General features: G+C 32.1%; 1 long non-coding RNA gene across 1 annotated transcript in view; it reads left to right on the plus strand.

The window, feature by feature from the left end:
• LOC108547052 (uncharacterized) overlaps window positions 1-15,587 on the plus strand; it is a 78,843-nt gene that overhangs the window by 2,062 nt on the left and 61,194 nt on the right. The window lies entirely within an intron of this gene.

Raw genomic sequence — 15,587 nt, forward strand, 5'->3', positions numbered from 1 at the left:
TTTATTTATTTATTTATTTAGTATAAAATTTTCCTATCTACGAAGTTCATATTTACAAAATTATTACTGTACAAATATTAATTTCAGAAATATAAATTTATCGAAATTCGCGAGAATTTTCAAAGTTGATACAATTTTTGCTAATAACACCCTTAATCATCGAGTTTATATTTATTCGTGTATCGTAAATTTATATTATTCCATGGATGCATATTTTGTGCTTATAAATAAAAATCATTAAAATATGCTCCTCGTAATTTTCTCTAAAGCTTACGGGCAGACAGGAAATTAAAAAATATTTAATTACGTTTGTAATTTTGCATAAGTGGTCAATCCTTGGTAAAATATTAATCAACAATAATTGTTTTCCGAGTATAATCATTTTACCTATTTTCTTTTTGTCGTCCATAAATCGCGTGTAACAAAAAGAATTTCTGCATAAATTTGTTAATTAAAATCTGCTGCAGTGTTTAATTACATATCGACATTTTGTGCGGAAAAAAATTATAGAAAGCAAATTATTTAACAATAATTTACTGACCAAGGCAGTAATTTATTAATTAAGATGGAATTTTTATTCGTTTATCTTTGTCGTAAAATTATATAATTTCTATTCTCAACATTTTTCACATTTTTTCTCATAAGTTTACTGATATGAACACTTTTATTTTGTGTATTATTTAATAAAAGGGCCCATTTAATAATATTCGTAAACTATTTTAATGTTTCTTTTGAAATTAAGCTTTACAAATTTAAACGTATTCGCCATTAAAGTATTTAAAATAAATATCGTATAATAGAATAGTGATCAACCCGAACAGAAAAATAAAATAATAATACAAATGAAACTTTTGATTTGTGAACATACTTTTAGTTCCATTAAGGTATAGTCAGACAAACATAATATACGTATGCCCACTGATAATACTTCAAAAGAAAAGTAACGATTTGGCGAACGAATTTTTATATTCTTTGTCTCCTGAGATAGTAAATTAAAATTATAGAAAATATTTCAAGGAAATTTACTGTTTATCGATATATCGATTATCTTTTTCTCGCTATATTTTTAATTTTGATAAGCGTATCTCAGGTGACAGAAAATGTATAAAAATTCGCAAATGATTACTTCCTTGCTTAACCTTTATCAGCAAATGTAAGTTCTTGGAGAAATATTTCTGAACCGCAGTAATATAATAATTGTACCGTCTGTGTATCGTTATTTCGCAACAGATGGCTAATGCATGAAGATTACGCGTTACAAATTAATTGATGCATTACAGGAAATTTCTTTGTATCGCAGCAAATATATTAATGCAATCGTGAATTTTAATATTTAATCCTCGTCGCGATACTTGTGCGCGATACCTTTGGAAATTATCGATAAGTTGTTGGAGATCTGAAAAGAAGCAAATGGCGGTAATTCTCGTGCTTTTTCCCTTCGAAATTTCATTTTAGTTGTAAAAGAAAGCGAGAAGTTGACGGCATCGTTCGAATGTGTCACGTTCAAGAGCAATTTCGCGGGGTTTTCCGATTTTAATCTGAATAGTATTACCACTAACGTGATTGTAGAATCCATTTCATTCCGCGTTCTTCGCCTTCTCCGCCATAGCTCGCGAGTTATGTAACCGCTGTCATAATTAAGAATCAAGTCGGACAAATGCTCGAGCGTGAAATTAGGACTTTCGCGGAAGAATGGGACATAATCGTGCATAATCGTAATTCAGCTTTTTTAAGCAAGTTGCACGCGCAATACCACTTCCGGTTGCATGAGAACCTCGGTTACGCGAACTAATATGGTGACAAAAGCGTTCATACGAGAGAATTTTTAAATAATAAACGGACGGGCAGTCACAATGAGAGTGCAAGTCATTCGGGTCATAGATTTAGATGAAACTTTGTGTGTTTGTAAGACTTAGTCATTCAGTTCATGAAAATATACCATTATAAGGGCAATTAGTCCATAATTTTCTATATATTTATGATTAAAGCTTTATTATTGCCTTAATTACAGATTTATTTCGAATATTTAAGTGCCGTTGTGACCTAATGGGGACATCCGAAAATTCCCGACGAATATTCGAAATAAATCTGTAATTAAGGAAATAATAAAACTCTGATTATAAATATGTCGAAAGCTATTAAGTAGTTGCCCTTATAATTTATTATTTTAATTAGAGATTTATTTCGATTATTTATCAAGTACTGTTGTGACCTAATGGCGATATCTGAAAATTCTCACGCTGGTGCCAATTTTCGGGTGTGTCGTTTGGTCATAATAGCACTTGATAACTATCGATAACTATTCGAAAGAAATCTCTAGCTAAGAATAATGAAGTTTTAATCATAGTTGTCCTGATAATTGTGAACAGAAATGGAAACCAATTTCTTGTACGTTGTTTAATAGTTAATAAATTGATATATTTATATAATAATATTTAAATATTGACAATATAGTACCCAAAATAATATTTTAAACAAAAAGATTCACTATCAGGAAAATTCTTCTCTCTCTCGTACTCTTATGGACACATGTTTACTCATTGACGATTCTAACGTAATTGTTTCATTCTGGCACATTCTTGTAAACATTTGTTATCAACATTCACACTAGATTCCACTCGCACATATATTTATATCACTCCAAATGACTTTCATTTATTCTATCTCATTACCATTCACACATATAAAACCAACACTCACACTCTCATAAAACCAATACTCGCAATAGTGATACAATTTTCTTGAATTGGATGATTAAATCTACAAACCTGCGAAGTTTCAACTTAATCGATAACCCGAAGGATTTGCACTCTCCTTGTCAGTTTTATTTAATACTTACGTCGAAACGAAAGAAAATTGGTACGATTTATTTGTAGAAAATATCATTCGTATAATATAAAATCGTAAAGAGGGAATATCGTTTGAGACTCGCTTTTAATGAAACCAAAAAATCAAATCTATAATGATCGATTTTGGAACACGCCATTTTTGTGCGAAATTTTTTGCGCATTAAGTTTCTTAATTAGGTCACGTCTCTTTTCAATTGTTGATAATAATTGTTCCTGCTTTGGTGGCATTACGATATATTCCATGTAATTATTTATTCATTTCATTTTGGTATAATAATAGTAGACTATAATGAAAATATCTAATTTTTAGTATTTTTTACCATATAATATCTACTCTCAATTTTATACCAAATCACTGGAAATAGATTTCATTTTACGGAATTCGCATAGGGACATTACATTTGCTCTAATGAAAATGACCGAGCGGATTTTTATTCAAATGAAAAATAAGTTGAAAATGTGAGGAAGCGGCGAAGAAATTATATTTTTTGTAGTATTAGTTTCTTTTTGCTATTTTCTCGTACCTTAAAATAATTTTTTAATTTATCAGCGAAGCACACGGTCTTTTTCCTTAAAGGAAAGGTAGCGCCCCTATGCGAATTTCATCCAGCGTGTATTATATACGTAATCACTGTTTAACAGAATTTATTTTAATTACCTAGGTAGGTAATCTTTATATAGGAACCAAATAAATCGTAATCATGGCAGTCACTTCCCTTTTAGTTACTGAAGCACGATTATCGGGCTCCTGAATTTTAAATCTTGGAAAAACATGTCACCACTGGCTTGATGGTTTTATGCCGAAAGCACATGAATTATTTGTCACGAAACGTAGAAATTATTGCGAAATCTCTTAGCGAATAAAATATCCGATAATGGATCAGAGAGAAAGTAAAAACAATTTACAGTATATTCGTATTTAATGTACAGGACGTACTGATATATTCCTTCATACGATATTCTTGCTCCACTTCGCGTACCATCTACTGCTGTCAATCGTTGATGCCATATCAGCTTTGTAGAAAACATTTTCTTTACAGTTTTATGTGACGTAAATTTCACTAAAGTTAAGGCCATTATAATTTTTGCATTTATGTATTCTGTATTTCCATGGATTACCAAATACCCAAAGATTTTGGGGCATCTCGTTCAATAATTATTTTGTGACACGAATAAATTACTTTGCTATGTAAATAATTTCTTATAAATGTATCGTGTGTTCATTTGAAATTTAAATTTAGACTTACGTATTTTCTTAAGATTTTTTCCTGATTATAGTTCCTGATCTATCGAAGAAATTATAATGGCTAATTGATTAGGAAGATTTCGAATTAGGTTCTGCTTTCTTTCCCTTTTCACCTTGTAAAACTATTCTTATGATAATTGTATTTTAGGCGATTTTTATCCTAAATACCCTAAAATTAAATCTATTTTCACGCAAACTGTTAAAATTGCCTATGAAATTAGTATGAAATTTGTATTGAAAAGTGAAAATAAATTTAATAAATTTCCAGACTGGATTCTAAAATTCTTAAAATCAATTTTATTTTATGTAGAAATTAGTTACTCTAGATTTTGAACCTTACCCACGGTGTTACTATAAAATTTTTAACAAGAAATGAAAACAATTCTAACGAATTTTTAGATTTATCTCTAAAAATATAAGAATTAAATTTATTCGTATAGGAATTTTTAAAATTGCTTGCAATCTCTGATTTTTATTTCTATTTGAATCGTTTTAAGTGCAAACATACACCTTTGCATCTTATAATTAGAGCTGATCCACTAGGTAGTTATGAGATTTAAAATTAAAATTCTACTCTCATTCTTTTCACACAGATCCTACCTACAAATACTTTTTCACATTGTGAGAGATTGATTTTTCTTCGTGGATAATTATTATTAACGAAATTTGTTGTCTTTTTCATTAAAAGCAGGAAGTAGTATCCCTGCAAATTTCGTTCACTGTGTAGGAAAGACACTTCGTATTATATGAGTCCTTCACTGCACAAATTTGTTAACTGTATAAAACCAAAAGTGGAGAAATGCAATGAAATAATGTATATTGTTTTTTAAAATTCCCTTTATAATTTAAATCGAAATAAATATCGTTGAATGCATAAATACAAATGTAACTTTCATCTAACGGTGTATAAACTTTATAAGAAAAAATAGGCAAAAGGTAATCGTTAGTAATGTTACCATTTTTATGTTACTGGAAGAGTTAATCGATTTGGCAAGTGAAAAAAGTAATAAATTTAAATTTTACTAAATTTTACTTAAATTCTGATAAGACGGCACTAAAAAATTCGCCGTTATCATTCAGGGCTTGCTAGTGCATTTGAGTTGCATTATTGCAACGATTTACATTAGAGTACGGTGTTAATCAAAGTGATCTCTGAAATAAATTATTTATTATTCAGTGGTCAACAAATTTTTGTCGTTTAATGGTGTTAATCTTAATTATCAGGGAAAGTTATTATAAATATAAAAAGTTATGACTATACCAAGTGCTTTGACAATTCAGATTTTTCAAAAAGTGGAGTTAATCGATTTGTGCAGTGAACAGCTCATATAATATTGTAAGTGAAAATGTATTGTTCACATAATAGAACGTTCATCTAACTGGTGATTACATAACATAGGTTCGGTTATGCATATAAAAACGACTGAAAATTTATACAGGGCATTCCATCCAGGAAATCATTAATCACATTAGAAACCATGTAAGAAAACAAAATTTGGTGGTTTCAGAAAACACATAATCTGATGTGTTCATCTATAAAGTCACTAATATTTTTCTAAATGCAATGATTTTCTAATTTATTAATCGATGCAAAAGTATTAAATCACTTATGGCAAGAGCTGATTACTTCAGAAGATATCAACTTTTGAGTGATTAAATTAATACTATTATGCAAGATTAAAATGGCTTTTAAATCCATGATTTTCCGCTTTACGTGGTTTTGGTATTTTTAAGTAGAGAATGATAAATTGCATCGTACAGCACAATATATATATATATAGCTTCGAAGGTATTCAACTGGATCGATTTAAATGGAACACCCTGTATTCTATTTAAATCGTATTAAAATCGTTTCACAATCTATGAGCATATGTTACATTTTATTGGAATAATTTATACTCTTTTTCGCATCCCATAGTTTTTAGAGGTATCGTTGAGTTGTGAATAAATAAATCGAGTTAATTGAATATTTGATTCGAATGGAGAATTTGAAAAAAGTTAAGAAGTTGTTAAATAAACCGAACTTGAACTATCTCGAATATATAAATAATAAATGCTGTTACATAATATATACTCACCATGTCTTAAGCACTTTCGGTAGAGCAGTCAAAAAATATTTCAGGCAAAAATTGATCAGTATTTTTTGGTGGGCTACATGTTCGCATATTATTTAATGATTATTTATATAATTATAATTATTATGTAATTATTTAAATGGTAGTATATGTTCTTGATATCGTACTGTTATTATCAATTTCGAAACGAATTCAACGAACTTAAGAATTTCATGCAAAATACGTTTGCACCGAATATTGAAATATTATAAAATGAAAATATCGGTGAAAAATAGTTTATTTGCATTACGTTCGAGCCAATTCTAACTTATTCCGTTTGCCTCGAATCGTTTAATGTTTTCGATTGAGTTTAAATTTCAAATTATTGGAATATTCGAACAATTTCATCGCCTCTGGTCAGAAATTATTAATTGTATGTAGGATATATTGGGTCACTGCGAAGTAACTAAGCAAGGAAAAAATTGTTTTGCAATAGTTCAGGACTGTGACAAGTTATTTTAGCCTTGGTATATAGGACGTTCTCTTTGTAACTTCGTGTTGAGCAAAAACCTTGGAAGGCTTGTTTTCGTACAGAAATTAGTGTGACCTCAACATGAAACTAACTATAGTTTAAGTGATTATTTTTAATCCTTAGAATTCGGTGATATTTTAGTTACAGAAAAATAATAATTCGGAGACTTTTTATTGTAAAATCGATTTACTATTTATTATATAAATACAAATTAAGACGTAAAATTATTTTATATCGATATTTCACCCATCGTAACGTTTGTTTTAAATTCTATACATTAATTAACATCGTTCTTTTGGAATTTGGCAGTATGGTAATATATGGTGGCTTCTCGAGTGCATAGGGCACTTTGATTTAAAATTTAGCATTCGATGTTATCATTTTTTGGTCACTCGACTACCTAATTTTTTTTTATATATATATTTATAAGCAATTTTTCAATACTTTCCCGTATTCCATTTTCTTTTTTTTTTCTTTGTTAAGATTTTCTTTTTGAAGCTAAATGGATAATTATGTAAATAAGTTAATTTATAAATAATTAGAGATGAAGTACAGGCAATAATATAATTATCAATTTTTCGTTCAGGAAATTGTTATTCGAAGATTGACATTATTATTTTACGACGTGTTTTTGGAAAATCTCGCAAAGTAAGTTCAGTTAAATTTACAAAAATTACATAGAGTAGCATCAAATATTTATAATTCGTATATTTCGCCAGACCTGTTGTCGGTAAACTTTCAAACTTCTGCTCAAAATTTTTCAATTTTATGTTTGGAATTGTTTACTGTTTGAAACTTTCTATGGATATTAGATTAGCAGTTATTAAAATTACGCGAAAGTATGTTCGGTTAATTTTATTATATTTCCTGAATACCAACGGTTAATTTTAATTAGGATTCTAATTTTAATCAAGATCGTATTAAGAGTCATTGTAACCTGTACATTATAAACGAAGTTTACACGGTAGTCACAAGCGCAGCGAAATTTAATATAAAATTTAACTAATAGCGTTACAAACATTTTCGCGTTCTTGTATTTTTCCGCATTTCGGCTTACTCGTCCATATAATACCTGCACGTTTTAAGAACTTCGTTCCAATTCCGTGTATCTCGATATTAAACCTCTTGTTCCGAATTTTTCCAGTTATAAAATATTTTTCATAAGCTGATTATTTACTTTGCAGCTCATTTTCGACTTCGATCCAGCGTAGATTTCGTTTTATCCCGTTAAGAGGATAAAGCGAAAAATTGTCGATCTTTCAGCAGAATATTCGTTAAAACGAGGGAATTTTTCATCGCGAATTGTAGATCAAAAAAAAAATCTGCGATTCAATGTTAGGAAGAAAGTATTCTTATTCCAATTATTTTCACGATTCCGCGTGTTCCTCGAATTCGAAATATTCTCCTTTTTCTTCCGCATCAGCGCCATCTTGAATCCGTCGAATTGCTTAGATTCGTAGCGAATTGTCACGTTGTTCGCGGCTGTCGATACTAAGCGCCTATGGTGCATTCATAAATGCATCTACGATGCATTTGTTAGAACCAGAAGTGGTTATACACTTCTGCCAAATACCCCTAGGTACTTGGAACAATCGGTGTTACACTCGGGCCGACTAAATGCCGCGGATAAAGAGGAATGTCCGGAATTTGTCGACAGAAAATGCGTCGTTTTTCAAGGAGACGATGACCCGACAAGAATTGTCGATCTTTGGCAGAGATATCTTACCCTATTAACCCTATTCATCGGGTACCAGCACTGTCGGCCTGTCATTTCTCCGAGACCTTCTGCATCTTTCCAATTTCTTTAATGGTCGCGAATTAAGTCCACCGAATATCTGCAAAGACCACTCTGATTATTTTATTGTCGAAAATGCCTGGAATATGATGACTATGAAATTAGGTTGTTCCATAAAAATTCATAATTCTGTAAGCTGAATGATAACGTTATGCATAATCTGTATGCATATCATAATGGATATTATATATTTTTGTACATACGTGTATAAATATCATAAAATTTGCCAAACAGAATCTTTCTAAAAGTTATGCTTGTTTCAATAAAGCATACATATACGATTATAATTCATGTTGCATAATAAAGACAAATAAGAGTGAACAATTGTACTTTTATTTCAGTAAAAAGCACCAGAATTTTGTAAATAAATTTTCCACTAATTTCGTAAATAAATTTTCCACTAATTTCGTAAATAAATTTTCCACTAATTTCGTAAATAAATTTTCCACTAATTTCGTAAATAAATTTTCCACTAATTTCGTAAATAAATTTTCCACTAATTTCGTAAATAAATTTTCCACTAATTTCGTAAATAAAAAAATCAGGGACAGGAAAATCATTTTATTGGTTTGGTAGTTTCTAGTGTTTAACAATATAGTTTTTAGTTGTAACTTCGTTCAATATGTTCTATAAAATTACGGAAAGATAATTCCTATCAGGAATTCCTAATCGGAAAAATTCTTTCAAAAGTTAACTATGTGTACGTATATATAGACATATGTGCAAAAATGTACAATTTTAATCGATAAACGCAAAATATTCGTGAACTAGGAACTATACAAAAAGCAGACAAAAATCGAATTGTTAGGAATTGTTCGGGCTTTAGCATGGTGTAATTTTTAAATAGATTTTTTGTACATGAAAACGTAGATGAAATAAACCTCTTTTTAAAATACAATCATATGATTTTTAATATATATTATACGATGGACTTTATTTATTTTTATTTGAGCAATTTTAATTCTCTTTCGAGATTATTTTATTATTATTTCTTTACAATATAAATGCTATTTATATTGAAATATTACATTGTTAGTTTAAATTTATTACGTGTGTATATAAATATATATAAAATGTTATTTGTACAATGATAGGGCCCTATAAATTTTCTACAAACTTTTCGAATAATCTAATACATTGTGGAAGAAACGTCTATCTACTTTCGAAATTGTTCGCCTAATTATGAGGGCAGATAGCGTAAACCTCAAAGGGGTAATTTATCGATCGTAGAAAATTGTTTAAAAGCCACCCGTTTCGACTCATTAACGATTATAGTTGTAATTAATTAGAAACAGTGAACAGGATAAAGCAATCATAATTTAGCTCTTATATCCAGGTTCCCATCTCCGACTTCCATTTTAATGCATATTAAACATTACAGCGTTTTTGCTTATCTAATGATTAAAATGAAAAAACTGATTAAAACGATGAGAATTCGAGCACTGGTAAAACATGCAAACCTTCATATTCAGACACGTGCAAAAATTACAGAAATTTCTGAACATTTCGATATTTGCATTTGAGTCGTGTAATTGCGTCATATTTTCAATTATGCATTTTGCATAAATTTAATTCGTGAAATTAACGTTCTAGTGACTTTTTATTATTATTGGGGGATTCTATGGTATATAGTTCCCCGACTGATTCTAATTTTCTTTTCACTTATAATAATCGTAATTTAAAAAAAAAAAAAAGACGAAATCTACACTTACGTGCCAGTATGCATAAATACATACAGTATACTATGTAACGCTATTACTTCGATTATTTTCGATTATTTAGTTAATGGAGAAGCGATATTCATTATTTCTTGTGTTTAATAATTAAGTAGGCGTTTTCCCATGGTATTGTCACATTTGGTCTTTACATTTCTCAATATTGGGTTTGCAAGAAAGTACTTTCGGTTCTTTAGTGTGAAATAAAACACAATTTTTTCTATACAGTAAATGAACTTTAATCGGTCAAATATCTTCCATTCTATTCGATGACCTTTTACCATCTTTCTGGTAACTTCGTGATCCCGCGCTAATAGAATTTTTGGTCGTTATCTGCAGAAAACTTAACCAAGTGCGTAAATCTCAGAAGGTCGACCAGAACGTTGTGGGTATACTGGTCGTTATCTGCAGAAAACTTAACCAAGTGCGTAAATCTCAGAAGGTCAACCAGAACGTTGTGGGTATCTTTCAGTGAAAAATCTTCAGAACGAAATTTTTTAAACTAATTCTGACACGTGCGTTCTGTTAAACAATCAACACCATAAACTTCTCGTATCTCTTTGTGAGCCTCAGCCGCATTCTTGCCTTTATGAAAATAAAAAAGTAAAATGTGTCGAAAATGCTTATTTTTGCACTCCATGATAAGACTGACCGTGAACTGACAGTTATAAACGAAATTACACGGAATTTCACGAAATAGCAACCTAAAGGTATCGACTACCGCATCTCAAAAGAAAAAAATTCTAACATTGACAAAAGAATAAGTAAACAAGCATAACATCCAATAATAGTGTTTTATTGCTTTCTCGACTGATCGATATACATATTTCAGATTATTTTTGAATTACAGGCTTTTGCATTTTGAAATTATTTTATTGTGCCGTTTGTATTTTCTTAGATAGATAATTTTCAATGATTCTTCGAAAATATTTGATTAACACGTTGACTACCATAGTGGTCATCAGTGACCATCAGTGTCTTCTCAGTGACACGGGCCATGGTGGTTTGACGATACTAATTCTTTAAATTTATATTTGTCGTATTCTTCTGAAAATTTGAAGAACGTAAATTAATAGATAACTTTGGACAGAAGACATTAATAATTTGCATATTTTTTTATTTGATAATTCATCGTTTTGTCGAATAATGGAAATTTTATCGTGACACCCTGAGCGTACCACATAAAAAGTACGTGGTAGTCAGAGTGTAAAGGATCACTATTATTGGGATTATCATGGAAGGTATATCTATTTTTGACTGCTTCTCTGCAGCGTTTCACCGACTCTCCGGAAAGTGTGAAAAGGTTACGTGACGGAGTTAGTTTAAACCCTTAAATATACTTATCTAATATTTATGAACATTCGTTCTCGGTATCTAGGTCCTATCTAACTATTTATTCACACTTTATATCCTACATTGATCTTTTTATATAACTAAACTTACGTTTTTAAAACGATAACAAATTTTGTGTAAACAGCAGAATTTTTGTTAAATCAACTATGTTACTATGCAAAGGGCATCAACTAACGAAAATGATGGAATTGGCCACGTTATGTGGTCCACTCTGAACATAGATATAATACAGTCTGACAGATGCACGACTTCCGAGAATGAGATGAGAGTCCGTACAGGGCACAGGTGTCATACTCGATAGGGGTTAAGATATCGGACTAGTAAGAAATTGAGAACCATAAATGTGAATTCGTGTGGGTGGCTGAGAATATCTTAAAATTCTATGTTTCTGTTCAGAAATCGTAAGTCACTTTTGAATCCTTGTTATTTAAAAGATATAAAAGTATAATTAAAGTAATATATACAGCGGATATTATTATTGGCTCGCTTAATTTTTATTCGATAATTTAATATAAACAGGTAGTAGCTACGTAAGAATTATGTCAATTAATAATGCGCGCATAAATTTTTTTAACCCTTCGCACTCGAGAGGCGTCTCTCAGTCGCCATTTAATCAGATTCTAAATATGGATGTCAATTAATATATCAAATTTACAATTACCCAACGATGCATGCAATGTCGAAATAAAATAATTCTACGTCTTAATTTGCATACGATTTCTTATTTACCGTTTTAGAAATATCGTCGACCTTATGGCAGAAAGTCTTCGAATTACTATTTTTCTGTAACGAAAAAATTGCCGAGTGCAAAGGGTTGTTAACAATACTATTTTACGTTCAGTCTGCAGATTTAGGTACATACACTGCCGTATAAAAAGTCAGAGCACACCTGTACCATGTTGACCCTTTCGCTACTACTGGTGACTATAGTCACTGGCCACGAGAAGCCAATCTATACACGATTGGTGACTATAGTCACCGGGCACGAAACGCCATCTACACACGACGGGTGACTATAGTCTCCGGCCATGAAACGCCACCTACATACGACGGGTGATTATAGTCAACAGCCACGGGACACTACCTGCCCAGGACGGGTGACTATAGCCTTCGGCCACAAAACGCCATGTACACACGATGGGTGACTATAATCAACGGCCACGGGGCATCATCTAGCACGGCGAGTGACTATAGTTAACGACCACGGGGCGCCATCTATACACGACGGGTGATATAGTCTCAGGTCACGGGACGCCATCTATATACGATAGGTGACTATAATCATCGACCTCGGGACTCCACCTACTCAGGACGGGTGACTATAGCCTCCGGCCACAAAGCGCCATCTACACTCGATGGGTGACTATAGTCAACGGCCACGGGATGCCAAGTGCTACCGTTCCTGTTAGCTCTCTTCGCATAGAATTGCAAGCTCTATTGCGATGGTCAGTTTTTCCTTTTCTTTTTTTCTTCGAAAGGTTTGCGTCAAAAGACCAAATGCCAAAGATTGCACTATCGTAATGTTACCATCTTCGACACGTCGCTTCGTTCTACGGGAGAGACTTCGCGACGACGCACCCCGTAGCGAAAGGGTTAATTTTGAAGTAAATTATATAGAGGGATATTTTACCCGTTTCCTTTGCTATACGTCGAAAGATATTTCATGACCTTTCGAAAGACCATTTCGCTTATTTAGGATCAAGTGTTTTCCTGTAACGAAAAAATCGCCGAGTATAAAGGGTTAATAACATGTAACAAGAAACTAGTGCAAAAAGTCGAAGAATTTGCAAGTCAATATAATATTGGCACAATGTATCTCGAAGTGTAAATTTTTACTTACGACACTATAGTAGAATTGTATTTATTTGTGTAGGAACGTTGGGTGAGCAATAGAATAGGCGTAGTTTAAAAATATAAAAGTGATTTATTAAAACTATACTAAACCTTTACTGATTCACAACTGATTCTTTCTGACACTCACTATGCTCTCTATTCTCTGTATTTTCTACGGGTTTTGTACTTTGCCTATGCTCTGTTTACTGTCTTCTTCCATACTCGCGCTTTCTTTCCTCAATTACGCATTTCTCACGCACAATTCGCAGGTCTCGTCCTTGATGGGTCACGTATCCTAAATATTTGCAAGGAGACTGCAAGCCCTTTTCCGAGTCACCGATTTGGTTCAAATTTTGTACGATGGTAAATTTATTGGATAACACCTATAATCATATACCATCAAGGGGAACTAAATCTACCATTATATGAAATTTGAATCAAATCGGTAACTCGAAGGCCTTGCTTGCAGTCTCTTTGTTTAGTGTCAACCATAGACGTCGCAATTGTGATGATAGTAGTGTGTCGTGTGGTCATTGAATTGTGATTTAGTTCCCCTGATGCTGAAGGTATATGTAATTATAGGTGCCACTACTCGATAATTTTTTAAATATTTGCAATTGAAGATTTATCATAGGTTTAATTCAATTCTGCTTAGGGAGGTTTTCATGTAATTTAATAGTAGCAACGGGGACCTAGTTCGTATGCGGTAGTGCCCAGGTTCAACTCCTGGGAGGACGGGAATAATCTTTTTCCTTGAAATCTTTTATATTTTGTATGAATTTTTTACATATAAAGATACACAATAGAATTTAAATAAATTAGAAATAAAATGATATCTAGATCTAGAGATATCTCGAAAAAATTTTGATTGCTGTTATCATTCCTATTGTAGGATTTTTAGCTAAATTAATCCTATGCAGACAGAGATCTGCGCGTCTAACAAACAGTATAACTCTCTTTCTGTAACAAAACCGGTATAATTTAACTAAAATATTCTTACTTTATTTACTTTACAAGCCAAATCTATTTCTTTTCATAGACTTGCCTTCCTTCTCAAACATTCGACATAGTCGCAGACATCCCGACAAAGGATTTGGGGTTATCATTTGTTCTTTCGCGCTGAAGGCCCGAGTCGCCGTATACTATCTCTCGCTTTTCCAGAAGCCGCCCAAACGTTTCCATGCACTCCCTTAGAAGTAACACCGCACCACCCATTCGCTTCGCTACTACTCTTAACACTAGAACTACCAACCTAGTCAAATTGACTGGTCCCAGAATTTTCCTTTTTGCAATCACCGAACACATACACTTTAATCCATTTAATCCATTTGCATCGTGGCTCTACTTAAGGCGCCGTGTTCAGCCATCAACGACGTTCAACTGACGACTAGCCAGTATCACCGCGCGCGTATCAGCACCTACTCATAATGGCGGTTAAAAGGATTTTCACAACAAAAGTAAAACTTGTTAAGAATATAATGAACCGATGTAGATGAGATGTTCACAAAAGGTAATAAACGTGATCTGTGGCATAAGAAGAATATTCAGCAAGTGGTAATGAAAAAAGTTAGCTCGCGGATTTTTCCGCGCTCGGTGATAGGCGACTGTCGTAGCTCGCGGAATATTCCGCGGTCGGTGATAGGCGACTGGTCGTGGCTCGCGGAATATTCTGCGCTCGGTGATAGGCGACAGTCGTAGTTCGCGGAATATTCCGCGGTCGGTGACAGACGACTGGTCGTGGCTCGCGGAATATTCCGCGGTCGGTGATAGACGACTGGTCGTAGCTCGCAGAATATTCCGGGCTTGGATGCAAATGGTTAAGAATAAAATTGGTATCAACTGATATTAAGAAAGAACTGTAATCAATATGTTCACTCATATTCATCGTACGCTAAAATTACTATAATCTGTGCACGTTATAGTTAGGTACCCGTTAAAGATCGGTAGTTCTAGTGTTAATACATTGTTACTGTCCTTCACCGCTCGCAATCCTACACTATGAATATTGAAAAATGTTTATTACAAAATAATAAGTAATAATGAATATCAAAGTGTGTATAATAATATAAAATGGAAATAATAAATAATATAAAAATATATATGGTAATATAAAATAGAAATAATAAATAATAAAGTATGTATAGCAATATAAAATATAAGTAAATGTATAAAAATTCATACAAATTCCATACTGCCACAAATATTCCATT

Source organism: Eufriesea mexicana, unplaced genomic scaffold (assembly GCF_001483705.2).
Source record: "Eufriesea mexicana isolate 0111107269 unplaced genomic scaffold, ASM148370v2 scaffold889, whole genome shotgun sequence".
Lineage (NCBI taxonomy): Eukaryota > Metazoa > Arthropoda > Insecta > Hymenoptera > Apidae > Eufriesea > Eufriesea mexicana.